We start from the raw sequence: 12503 nt of genomic DNA on the forward strand, positions 1-12503 counted from the left end.
ATGTTGATAATGGGGGAGGCTATGCATGTGTAGGCGCAGGGTTAATGGGAAATCTCTATAACTTCCTCTCAAATTTATTGTGAACCTAAAACTGCTCTAAAAAATAAAGCCTTAAAAAAAAAGATCAGGCCCTTGGCACTTTGTTCCGCTTAACATATGGCTAATATGGCTACTGTGAAATTGACATGTGCTGACTCTAAGCGTAAAACACACCCTGCATTTTGAAGTCTTAATAATAAAAGAGAATATAAAATATTAACAATTTTTGTTTATATGTTAAAATGATATTATTTTGGATATATTAGGATAAATAAAATAAATTATTAAAATTATTTTGACTGGTTTCTTTCGCTTTCTTTTAATGTAGCTACTAGAAATTTAAAATTACAAATGCAGCTTAAATTATATTTCCATTAGACAGTGCTACTTTTGACCGTTCTACCCCCAAGTAATGATAATTGTTGGAAATAATATAGGAATTAAAACGAACATACATTGATATTTATGAAAGGTTATATGACTTTTAAAGTACAATCCATACTTCTCGGATTAGATGAATTTATAGATTTATTCTGATTCTGATTTAGAATTTTATTTCTTACACATTTTTTCATACTGATTGTGTTGACTTGTCTGCTTATCTTTCCCAGTCAATTAATTGGGCTTGTAGAATTTTTCTTTGATTTTTCAGTACATCTCTCCTTCCTTTCATTTTATAATCTACCTCTCTGACCTGTTTCAAGGGTTTGAGAAGGACCCCATATGTGACATTCCACATGGTAAATTCTGAGGCTCCATCCGGAAACCATGATTCTAGAATTGGAGCTCTGTTTCTCCCTGCTGAGTTGTTTATAGCTCTCCATTCATAGCCTCCCTTGGGCATTGCAATTCTGTCTCACTCACCACCCACCGCCTCTCCCTCCCTCCCTTCATTTCTTGTGTTGTATGTGCCTGTGTACTTTGGATTTTGTGGATTTTCAGAATGTGTGATGTTTAAGAATGGAAACTAATCTAGGTTTTCAAAAAGAGCTTTAATAAGGAACAAGTTATCACACAAATACTGTAGAGGATTTTGTTGACTATCAGTCAGGAACACTGTAACGTTTGAAATGAGGTAGCATCTAGCACTATTGACATGAATAAAGCTGACACTTAGATACAGGGAATTCACTGAATATAAATTTAAATATTAAAGAATAATGAGGTTATAAGTGTCTGAAAAATTGCTTTTGCTCATGCCCAGTAGGAATTTTCATGAGCATGGAATTATGCAACTGTTTCTGTGTCTCTGAAACATTACAAAGTTTAATTGACAGTTGTATAATTGGGTGAAATATTCTTATGGTTTATTTACTTTTTCTATAAATTGATGTCTTCACTCATTATTATAAAATGCTTTAATATACAAAAAAAATACACAATGAAAATATTGCCAAGACCAAAACTGTAAGATATTAATCAATCTATAACTGTGGAAAGATCTGATAAATGTACAGGAATGTTAAGGTTCTTATTTTCTATTTATATATTTTAGGCAAAAATATAGTCACAATTTATAATCACTTATATTTACATGGTCTATATATTGTATGTATATCTTTGCGTATAATAGTCCGTAAAATAAATGTCAACATATGTTATGTCATTACTGTCATATTTTTACTTCTACATGTTTATATTTGTGAAATTAGAAGTTAATTTTGAGGTTTAATGAATGAAATATTTACATGCAAATTTGCTACATAGGCTTCCCATTTATATATGTTCCTGTATTAATGAGCAAGTTTGATGAGGTATTCTTTTATCATTGTCCTTAGGATAATCGCATATTATACCTAAGCTTGGGAATGGATATATTTACATTTTACCTATCTTTTGTTCAGATGAAATTTGGAAATATTAACTGAATGTCTGCTTTCTGCAGGTGCTTCTTTCCATTTGCCCGATGGAGCCACTGATCCTGATGGTTGTATTGTGGTGATGCACGAAAACGTGCATTGGGGTGTGGTGGGACATCAGGCCAACAACTCAAAAGTTCAGGAAGAAAATAGTTCTTTGTACTATACTAATAATTTTTATGTACGTTTGAAAAGTTTTTGAAAAATAAAAGAAGAAAAAAGACTGTCACTTATAGCTGTTTGAGCTTGAAAAACCCACTTCAGCATTCTGAGCTCAGTTTCCCCATGGGTAAAATGGAGATGCTAATATCTTAAAAAGCTGTTTTTAAGGATTACGATTACGAATTAATTACAGACTTATGGTTTCTTATTTTATCCGATGGTCAATAATTTGTTTCTGCCATTATTTACTTTGATGTTCAAATTGTCCCACATCTGCTAAGGGGAGCCCATTCAAACAGAAAGCTTGTTTTGTTAACATTCTTGCAACAATACCATTTTGTGATTTTAAAATCTTTAAATTGTATCAGTATATCACATCAAAGAAAGCATACATTAGAAAAGGGCATTTTCAGACATCTCAGGATAGAGATCCAGACAGTGTTTGCAATCACACAAAACTATTATAAAACCCCCAAAGAACCACCTTGTTCCAGAAGACGCAGCACCCGCAGGAGGTGTCTGTGATAGCGAGCTCTGGAGCGATAACCTAAAGTGTTGTTTGCTCTATTCATAGGTGATAGGTGGGGGGAACCCTTTGATTTGAAAAAAACAAAGTTTCCTTACTTGTGTCAAAAAATATTAACCCCGCAAAGAAGGAAGAGTATGGTTAGGAAAATAGAATTCTAATATTTTTGCTCAGATTCTCAGGAAGCTGAGAGATGAAGTTATCAGAAGGAGACATGGTGAGAGGAGGGTTGTGATTTGTTTGTCCTTCCTACCTTTACGCAAAATTAGACTCAAGCTATTCCAGACACATGATGTTATTTCTTAGTTTAAAGACTTCCAGAAATAGAAGATTCCGTCACCTTGTCAATAATCCACTTCAATATCTGCTGATACTTAACAGCCTGAGACTCCGTGTCTCTTAACTAAGTACCATGTGCTGCTTTAAGACTAAGCCCACTATTCTTGTTCTGTACTCAAAGAAAATAAAAATTCTGGTCATCATTCTCTTCAAAGTGTCTGTAAGAGAGTGGTTTTCAAATTTATAGTCACCATGTTCACGCTCCACTTCCAAGGGGAAGGAAACTAACATTTCCTGAATTTCTACTCTCAGCAGAAAGGCAATTTTGCTAACATTTATTGAGTACTTCCTAGATGCCAAGGACTATTTTAGGTACTTTATACGTTTGAATTTGTTCAGTTTCCAGAACTACCCTGTCTTTAGTCTTCTAAAAAGGATCACAAAGGTTGGGTTACTTTCCCAAGTTTGCACATTTAGTGTGATAGTTAATTTTATGTGTCAACTTGACTGGGCCATGGGGTGCCCAGATATTTGATTAAACATTATTTCTAGATGTGTCTGTGACGGTGTAGCTAGATGAGATTAACATTAGAATCCATAGACTGAGTGCTGTAGACTGAATGTTTGTGTGCCCCGCCCCCCAAATGCATATGTTGAATCCTAACACTCAATATGATGGTATTTGGAGGTGGGTTTTGGGAGGTGATTAGGTCATGAGTGTGGAGCTCTCATGAATGGGATTAGTACCCTTATAAAAGAGACCCAAGAGAGCTCTCTTGCTCCTTCTGCCACATAAGGGAACTGCAAAAAGATGGCCATCTATGAACCAGGAAGTGCGCTCTCACCAGACACTGAAATCTGCCAGTGTCTCAATCTTGGACTTCCCAGCTTCCAGCACTGTTAGAAATAAACTTCTGTCATTTATAAGCTGCCCAGTCTATGGTATTTTCATTATAGCAGCCTGAACAGACTAAGACACAGAGTAAAGAGGATTGCCTTCTCAGTGTCGGTGAATCTTATTCAATCTGTTGAAGGCCTCAGTGGAATAAAAGGCTGTGTAAGAAAGAATTCTCTCTCTGCCTGACTGTCTTTGACTAGAGACACCAATTTCCTGCCCTCGGACTTGAAGTCAGACTAGAACTTAGACCATTGTGTGAGTCTGGACTTCTAGCCTCCATAATCATGTAAGCCAATCCCTTATAATATCTGTTTATCTACCTATCTATCTGTCTATCTATCTATCTATCTATCTGTCTATCTATCTATCTAACTATCTATCATCTGTTTAGGCTGCTATAACAAAAATACCATAGACTGGGTAGCTTGTAAACAACAGAAATTTATTTCTAAAAGTTCTGGAAGCTGGGAAGTCTGGTCTTACTCTTATTGGTCTTGTTTCTCTGGAGGACCCTGACTGACACAGTTGGCAAGAGGCAGAGCTTGGAGCCCAGGCAGTCTTACTTCCGCATCCTCGTTCTTACCTAACACACTGAACTGTCTCTGATTTGCTAAACACTGTGTAATCTTCACAAATTAGCAAAATTGGTGAGACTTTTTTCTCCATTTTACAGATGAGGGACCCAAGACTTAGAGATTAAGCAATCTATCTGTGACCAAATAGCTAAACTATTAAAGTGGCAGATGTAAATTCAAAATTCAGATAAACATGGCTCCAAACCCAGAGGTATTTGATCTTCTACATTTTATTGCACTCCTTCCATGCAGTTTTTTTTTGTGGGGGAGAATGTCACCTAATACAAGGGGCCTGATCAGAAAGGACCAGAACAATAAGTTTGGCTGGACAAGAACTGCATTTGTCAGGTATATTCCATCATGAGGACCGCAAATTAGATCTTATAAAAGGTTACAAAGGTGAGAAGACTTTCAGCTCCCTTTTTTAAAAAAAGAGACTAGTTGCCATTTATCAAGGGACTACTATGTGCTCAGCACCATTCCTAGGTGCAATATAATATTTCATTTAGGCCCCAACACAAACCTTTGAGGTAGTTTACTTTCTTAGGCTGAGTTTCCCAGAAAAAGACCTTGTGATAAAGATTCAAAGGCAAATGATTTATTAGGGTAATATTACTAGGAGAAACCAGTAAAGGACTGAGGAAAGCTGGACGGAGCAGGGGAAGAAGCAAAGCAAGGACTCACAGAAAGTGACTTCAGCCTGATCCCACAGGCGACCTCTGGAGGGTAAGGCATGCCTCAGGGTTAATCCCAGCCTGAGGCATGGGTGCTGGGCTTTCCTTGGCCACCCATTCTCCACTCTTGGGAAGGGCTGTCCCAGGGTTTGGGGATGGGCAGATATAAACTCCCAAACACTGATGAGGCTCTGTGCTTGGGGACCAGGGGCCTCAGCCTGAGGGCAGCCTGAGGAAGAAGAGTCACCTGTGTGGGTGTTGGAGATAAAACCAGCATCAAAGCTGGGAAGAATGCCCAGAAACAGTAGGGGAATCCGGGGGGATCTGGGTGGAGCCATGGTGCTATGAAGGGCAGAGTTTGTATAGAGAGCCTGCTGACACCAACACCTGTGTGCTTTTTCCACTCCCCCCTTGTGCCTCTTCTTGGTTCTCTTACTCTAGTCTGTCTTTCATTATTTCTGGCTCCATCTGCAGCCACAGACCTAAGGGATATGTTACCCTGCAGCTTGGGAACCAATGGCACCTAAGGCAGTGAGAGAATCAATAGACACAGTTCCAATTCCTAGAAGGTTCAGTAGCCTTCTAGGCTTAGGACCACAGAACTAGGGCTTTAGGAAAGTGATTTCCTATGTTTTTTGTAATTTATAATACTTTTAAAGATTTTTGTGACTTCATAAAAAACAGTGAAAAATTATGAAAATGAAACTGAGCCTCTTACAAGCTGGCCGGATCCTTGAACTTCAGGGTAGCAACGTCCTCTATGCACACTTTGAGGGACCTCCTTTTCCTGGATCTCACTGCACAGCAGCTCCTACTTGGGCTGTGTCTGCTCCCACTGGGGACAGGTCCTGGACGGAGATAAGTCACTTCCTGCCACAGGGACCAGACACCATGTAGATTTCTGACATACAAATGCACAGGACACAGCAGACGGGATCTCTGAATTTTGGTTTTCTTTCTGAGAATCTCCTTTATTTTTCTCTGACAAGTCAGATTTAAACGTGAATCATGTAAAGCTTTATGGTCTTGTGTAGGCTGCAACTTGACAAACAGAGACAATAGCACTAAGTAAAGGTGTGAAGAACAACTTTACATTTTTATAGCATTTTTCACAACCATTGTATCCTGAGGCACTTCGCAGGAAGTAGCAACAACAACTTTTCCTATAGATCCTATTGCAGTGTGAATTCTGAAACCCAATTCTGACCTTCTAAAGTTCATTTGATGGTGTGGGAGACTAAAAATGGCACTCTGACTTTTTTCTTTTTTTTTAACATTCCTTTGAATTTTTTTCTTTGGTGTTTTTATACATCTCTCCTTTAAACAAATATTTATTCAACATCCAACAATGTACTAAGCAATAGGGGATAAAATGGCAAGAGAGAGATAATTTTGAATTCCACTTTTGCCACTTATTATCTTTATGTCTAGGTTTTATTATCTATAAAAGGGAAATTTTAAATCTCCTGTGGGGAATGAAATGAAGTGCTGCATATAAAGGCCGTAGCACAATATCTGGCAGTCAGTTAATAATTAGGTATTGAGAACTGATTGTGTGTGTGTCAGGCACTGTTCTAGGGGGTATGAAAATAACATAATGCTGCTGCCCTCAAAGAGCTTACTTCCAGTAGGAGGCAGACATAATGCAGAAACAGATAAAAAGTTTTAAATACTGATAAGTGCAATGAATAAAATAAAATGAAATGATGCTCAGTTGGAGGTGGGCAGTTTTAACTAGGATGGTCAAGAAGGGCATCTCTGATGAGGTGACCTTTTGAGATGGGACCCGAAGGATGAGAAGGAGGCAGCTATGCAAAGACCTGAGGTTAAGTCCTTCCAAGTCAACAGTGCAAATATCCTGAGATAAGAATGAGTTTACATGTTTAAGACCCAGAAAGAAGGCATGTGGCTGGAGCATAGTGACTGAGAGTGAGTGTAGGAAGAGGAACTTGGAGAAGTAAGCAGAGGGCAGATAACCTATGGCCCGCTACTCTATGGGAAGGAGTTGAATTGTGTTTGTTGTGGGGAGCAATAGGATGACTTTAAGCAAGCTGGGCTAGTGATTGGATTTATATTTGAGTGGATTGAGTTACTCTCACTTCTAAATGGAGAGAAGACCCTAACAGAGCCACGAATGGAGTAAGGGAGAACAGCTGAGCACTTGTGATGGTGGTCCAGGTGAGAGAAGATGTTGTTTACCAGAGTGGAGTTAGGGAGTAATGGTCAGATCTGGGATACCTTTCTGAGGTAGAACTTCTCAGGCTGGATGTGGGAGGAAAGTACCAAAATAAATGGAGGGTGATGGGTTTTGGCTTGAGCAAATGGATGAGTGTTGCTATCATTTTCTCTGAGGAGGAAGACTTGGATTGGGCTGATAGTTATGCTTGGGTCATGCAAAGTTTAACAAATATGTTACAGATCTAAAAAACTAAACAGCCAATTGAGCAGTTAGCTGTGTAAGTCTTGAGTTAAGGGAGATTTCAGGACTAAATGCATACATTATGAAATCATCAGCACTTAACTGACCTTTAAAATCAGGATTAATTGAAATCCTCTAGAAAATACGTACTATTTGTTCAGCACCTACCAAATACTAGGTATTTTTCTAAGTGATATACAGGCCTTAATTCATTTATTTAATACTCATAACAACCCTAAAAGATAAGAAATGTTATAATGTCAGTTTTAATGATGGGGAATGGAGGCACCGAGAGGTTAAATAACTTGCTCAGTTACATACCTAGTCAATGAAACAGTCAGAATTTGAACCTAGGTAATCTGGCCCCAGTTTCCTGGCACTAGGGTTTTTTTTTCCTCCCCAAAGCCCCAGTGCATGGTTGTTGATCCTAGTTGTAAGTTGTTCTAGTTCTTCTATGTGAGCCACCGCCACAGCATGGCAACTGACAGATGGATGGTTTGGTTCCATGACCAGGAAGTGAACCCGGGCTGCCAAAGCAGTGAGCACCAAACTTTAACCACTGGGCCATCAGGGCTGGCTCAGGATTCAGTTTTGACACAATTTAACATTTTGAGGTCAAATCAGAGAACTGAGAAGGAGTGGTCAATGAGGAGGGAGGGAGTCTAAGGATAAGTTGTGGATGCCTAAACGAGTTAATAAATAGGAGGTTAATGCATCAAATGTTGCAAGAGCACCTGTTTTGGTGCTATATATATTCAAATTGGAACAGTGCAAAGATGATCACTTACCCCTGAGCAAAGGTAATATACAAATTTGTGAAGTGCTACATGTTTTTTGTGGGCCTATATCTCTCACTCTATAGAAATACAAAATGCATGTGGGTTAAAGATTTAAGTCTGAAGCTCAAACTTTAAATCTTTTAGAAGAAAATATAAGATAATATATTATGACCTGAGAGTAAGAAAGAATTTCTTCAATAAAAATAGCCAATACTTATTAAGTACTTAAAATGTTAAGTACAGTTACAATAAGTTAAATATTTTAACACATTTAATCCTCACAAGAGTCCTCTAAGATTATCCCTCTTTAAAGATGAGGCAAGTGAAGCATGTAAGGCTAAGTACCCAAGGTTGTGTAGTTGGTGAGACGTGGATCAAGGCTCAACCCAGCAGCTCAACTCTAGAAACCACGCTCCTACCCAGCATGCCTCACTTACTATGGGGCATGATGCAAATACACGTACCATAAAGCAAAATATTAATCCACTTGAGTAGATTTAATTAACCTTTTTGCATCAAAAGTTATCATAGAGGAAAGAAAAAGAAAAACCACAAACTGGGATATACATCAATAACACATGTCACCAACAAACGATTTGTATCCAGAATATAGAGGGACCTCTCGAAAAGATCAATAAGACAAACACCAAGAATTTCACAGAAAAAAGGGCCAAAAACTAAACAGGCATATTTTACAGAGAGAAAATGTAAGTCATCTATAAACTTACTAAAAGTTACTCAGTCTCCTTAATAATTATAGAAATGCCAATTATAATCATAAGTAACCATTTGATGCTCAGCAGATTGGCAAACATTAAAAAATTTGACAATAACTTTTGGTGAACATGGAGCAATTTAAACTCTTCATGGAATGCAAGCTGGTACAATTACTTAGGAAAACAATTTGGTGTTATTTAGTAAAATTGAAGATGTGTACAATCTGGGCCCCAGGAATGTCAATACTATTTGATCTGGAAAGACTCTTATCCATGTTTATCAGAAGACATGTCTGAAATGTTTACAGCAGATTTAAAAAATAGAAAAATACTCAAACAAAAAAACAAAATCTGAAGATCGCTCAAATATTCATTGATATGGGAATAACGAAAAGAATTGTGATACATATTTATACAATGAAAGGTTTTTCATTGTCACTGTTGTCGCTATTATTGTTGCTGTTTTTTTTTTTTTTGCTTTTTGCTTTGTTATTTAAGATGAGAGGTATAAGTAGATGCTAGTATGCTGGTGCAAATAATTGAAGAGAATGTGCTGAATTGATGATATAGAGTAGAGAGAAAATGAGTGAAATAAAACCCTTGAGAAGGCAAGAGGAAATGAGGTCAAAAGCTCTTGTGTGCAAGTTTGTCTTGGGAGCAGAGTGGTGGGAAAAAGGTGGGTGAACCTCTGCACGTTGTGAATAAGGTAGTTCCTCTGTTTGCATGTATTTCTTCTACAATGTTTGAAGGGAAGTCATTGGCTGCAGACAGTGTGGGGAGACAGTTGGAAAATTGAGGAAGGAGGGGAAAGTGATTGCTTTCCCCTCCCAATTGGAAATTGGGATTTCCAATTCCCAGAGAATTGGAAAATGGCTAAAACAATTGTCAAGCTATTAACCCCCATAAAGAAGAGAAACACTGCTTAGAAAGAATAAATAAATTAAATGAAGCCCCTTAGCTAGGCAGTGACTAAGGTAGGCTTCCCACACAGGTCTTCTGTCTCAAGCTTAGTATATTTTCTCCTATGCTTCAGTTTCAGGGAGGCAAAAATTTCCTTCTTTCTGTTGACCCAAAAGACCCCTGGAATTTCCGGGTGAATTGGAATTGGTTCAAAGGTCTGCCTACTCCAGACACTATCAGGGAGCTAGAGTACTTGTTGTTTATGAACCTATAGCAGCACTGTATTCTTATTTGGCTTATTTTAGGAGTAAAAATACAGGTAATGAGTGAGTGCTCGTACAAGTATTATTTTCATTCATTTATTTGAAACATTGAGCACCTACCATGTGCTCTAAAATAACCACATGCTCTACTGTATTCATGATCACCTCCATGTGCTTTCAATATTTATTCATTGAAAATATCGAGCATCCCCCATCATATTAAATTCTAGTGTGGGTGGCAAAAAACAAGTAAACACATCAGATGGTGATCATTTCTATGGAGATAACTTAAGCAGAGTAAGGGCGTGGAGGGAGAGTTTGGTATCTTATATTGGCCTGTTGAATGGATAAGCTTCAGAGGAGCATGGGAGGAGAAAGATTAGAGAAGGTGGATATCCACAAATCTTTTGAAAAATTTTGCTATAAAAAGAGGGTGAAATGGAAAAGTAGTTGCAGAGGATGTGGTCAAGGGAGAGTCTGTTTCATTTTTTTTCAGTTGGGAGATTGTGATGATAAATTTTATGTGTCAACTTGACTGGGCCCAGATATTTGATTAAACAGAATTCCAGGTGTGTCTGTGAAGGCGTTTCTGGATGAGATTAACATTTGTATCTGTAGACTTGAGTAAAGGAGGTTGCTCTCCCCAAGGTGGGTGGGCCTCCTCCAATCCACTGAAAGCCTGAATGGAACAAGAAGGCTGAGTAGGGAGAATTCATTCTCTTTCCGCCTATCTTTGAGCTGTGACATCAGTCTTCCACCTTCAGACTTGGACTTGGACTGGAACTTCCACCATTGGCTCTCCTGCGACTCAAGCTTGCCGAGTGCAGGTCTTGGGACTTCTCAGCCTTCACCATCACGTGGGCCAATTCCTTATAATGAATCTCTTACTATACATAAACTGGAAAGCTCTAGTAGAGGGGGAAAATGGATGATTCTGGAAAGAGACAATTGCTGGTACAATATTCTTGACTAACAGAGAGGTTGTGGTATCTAGTACGCAGACGGAGAGGATGTGGGCAGACGTTCATATAAAAACAGGAAGTAAGGGAGAACAGGGGCAGGTACAGGTATATTTATGTTTGTGGATGTGGCAGCGACCGCTGGTGGAAGTTCTTTTTGACTGCCTCCATTTTCTCAACGAAATAGAAAGGAAGTTACACAGCTGAGAGTGAGAAAGGGATGCAGGCGTTAAAAGTTTGATAATAGGGGTGTAGGTACGCAGTTGGAAAGCAAAGAATTTTAAAGGAAAAAAATATACTAGCAAATAATGCCTCAGATAAAATAAATTTCTGTACAACTCTAACGTCTAATTTTCATATCTTCATTCCAACCTCCTCATTAATGTAATATTCTATCAAGATCTTACTGTAATTGAGAAAAGTGGACTTTATTCTCTGTGTAGAGTGGGTAAAAAGCAGTAAGTATTGAAAAGGTTAATGGAGACAGTAAAAGAAAAAGCAAGGACCTTGAGTAATCCACAAAGAGATCACTCTCTCCTGAATGCTTTCCTTTCAGAGATTGGCTTTGTACACTGAAATTGGACTGTAGGACTTGATATATGTTCAAGTTTCTTTTTTTAAAAGAAGTTCAAGTATTTTGCCTTGTGCTTTCCATTTTTCTCTAAAGTGGGGAAATGGTTTAACATTTATCTATGTGCAAACATTACTCTTGTAATCCTAGGGGGTTATGGAGACCTTGGTTTATCCATCATATAACTTTCATTTGCCCATGGGTGGCTTTACCTTGTGTATACTCAATATTTCTAAGTAGCCTTGCTACTTCCAGACGGATAATAACCTGTTTTTTATTGATCTCCAACCTTGACCCGTGTACCTGTCTCCTGACAAAAGGCTGTGCCAGCATACAGTAAAGTACTCATGCTGAAGCACATAATTCTGAGTTTGACATTTTAAAACACGAAAACTTAAACTTCCACAGTGCTAAGGTATGGGGCGAATAGGGTGCTGAGTCACAACTAGGTAGAAACAAGTACGAGTGGATAAATCTAGGTGGAGAAATCAAGCCACCCACGGGGATTGCCAGAAATAGATTGGGAAGGTTTCCTTTTTTTTCCTTCCACTTCTGCCTTTCTTTCAGCTTTGTCTATAAGATTAATATTTGAAATTTGAGCATGAGAGCTGTTTGCTACAGTTTTATTGTGAGTTTTGCTCATTCAGGTGAATCTTCTAATCCAAAATAAACTCTCTGGCTTTTATTAAATTCTAGCAGCATCATTCTTAAAGCCAACCATGCTGTCTTATTGTCAAAAGACATTAGCTTAATTTGAAAAGTGCTTTGCCACGAGTAGATTTTGTTCCAATGATGTATTCATTGATTTTTTTTTTAAACTTGTTTTTTCATGGGGATGTGTGTGTATGATTAGCAATTATGGTGTTATACTTGGTGTGGTGAAG

General features: G+C 38.1%; 1 non-coding gene across 1 annotated transcript; it reads left to right on the forward strand.

The window, feature by feature from the left end:
* The first annotated feature begins 8160 nt into the window (after positions 1–8160).
* On the forward strand, positions 8161–8266 carry LOC124241427 (U6 spliceosomal RNA). Its single transcript, XR_006889206.1, has one exon. It is a non-coding gene; the product is annotated as a U6 spliceosomal RNA (small nuclear RNA).
* Positions 8267–12503: the final 4237 nt, after the last annotated feature.

The sequence above is a fragment of the Equus quagga genome, chromosome 6, assembly GCF_021613505.1.
Source record: "Equus quagga isolate Etosha38 chromosome 6, UCLA_HA_Equagga_1.0, whole genome shotgun sequence".
Lineage (NCBI taxonomy): Eukaryota > Metazoa > Chordata > Mammalia > Perissodactyla > Equidae > Equus > Equus quagga.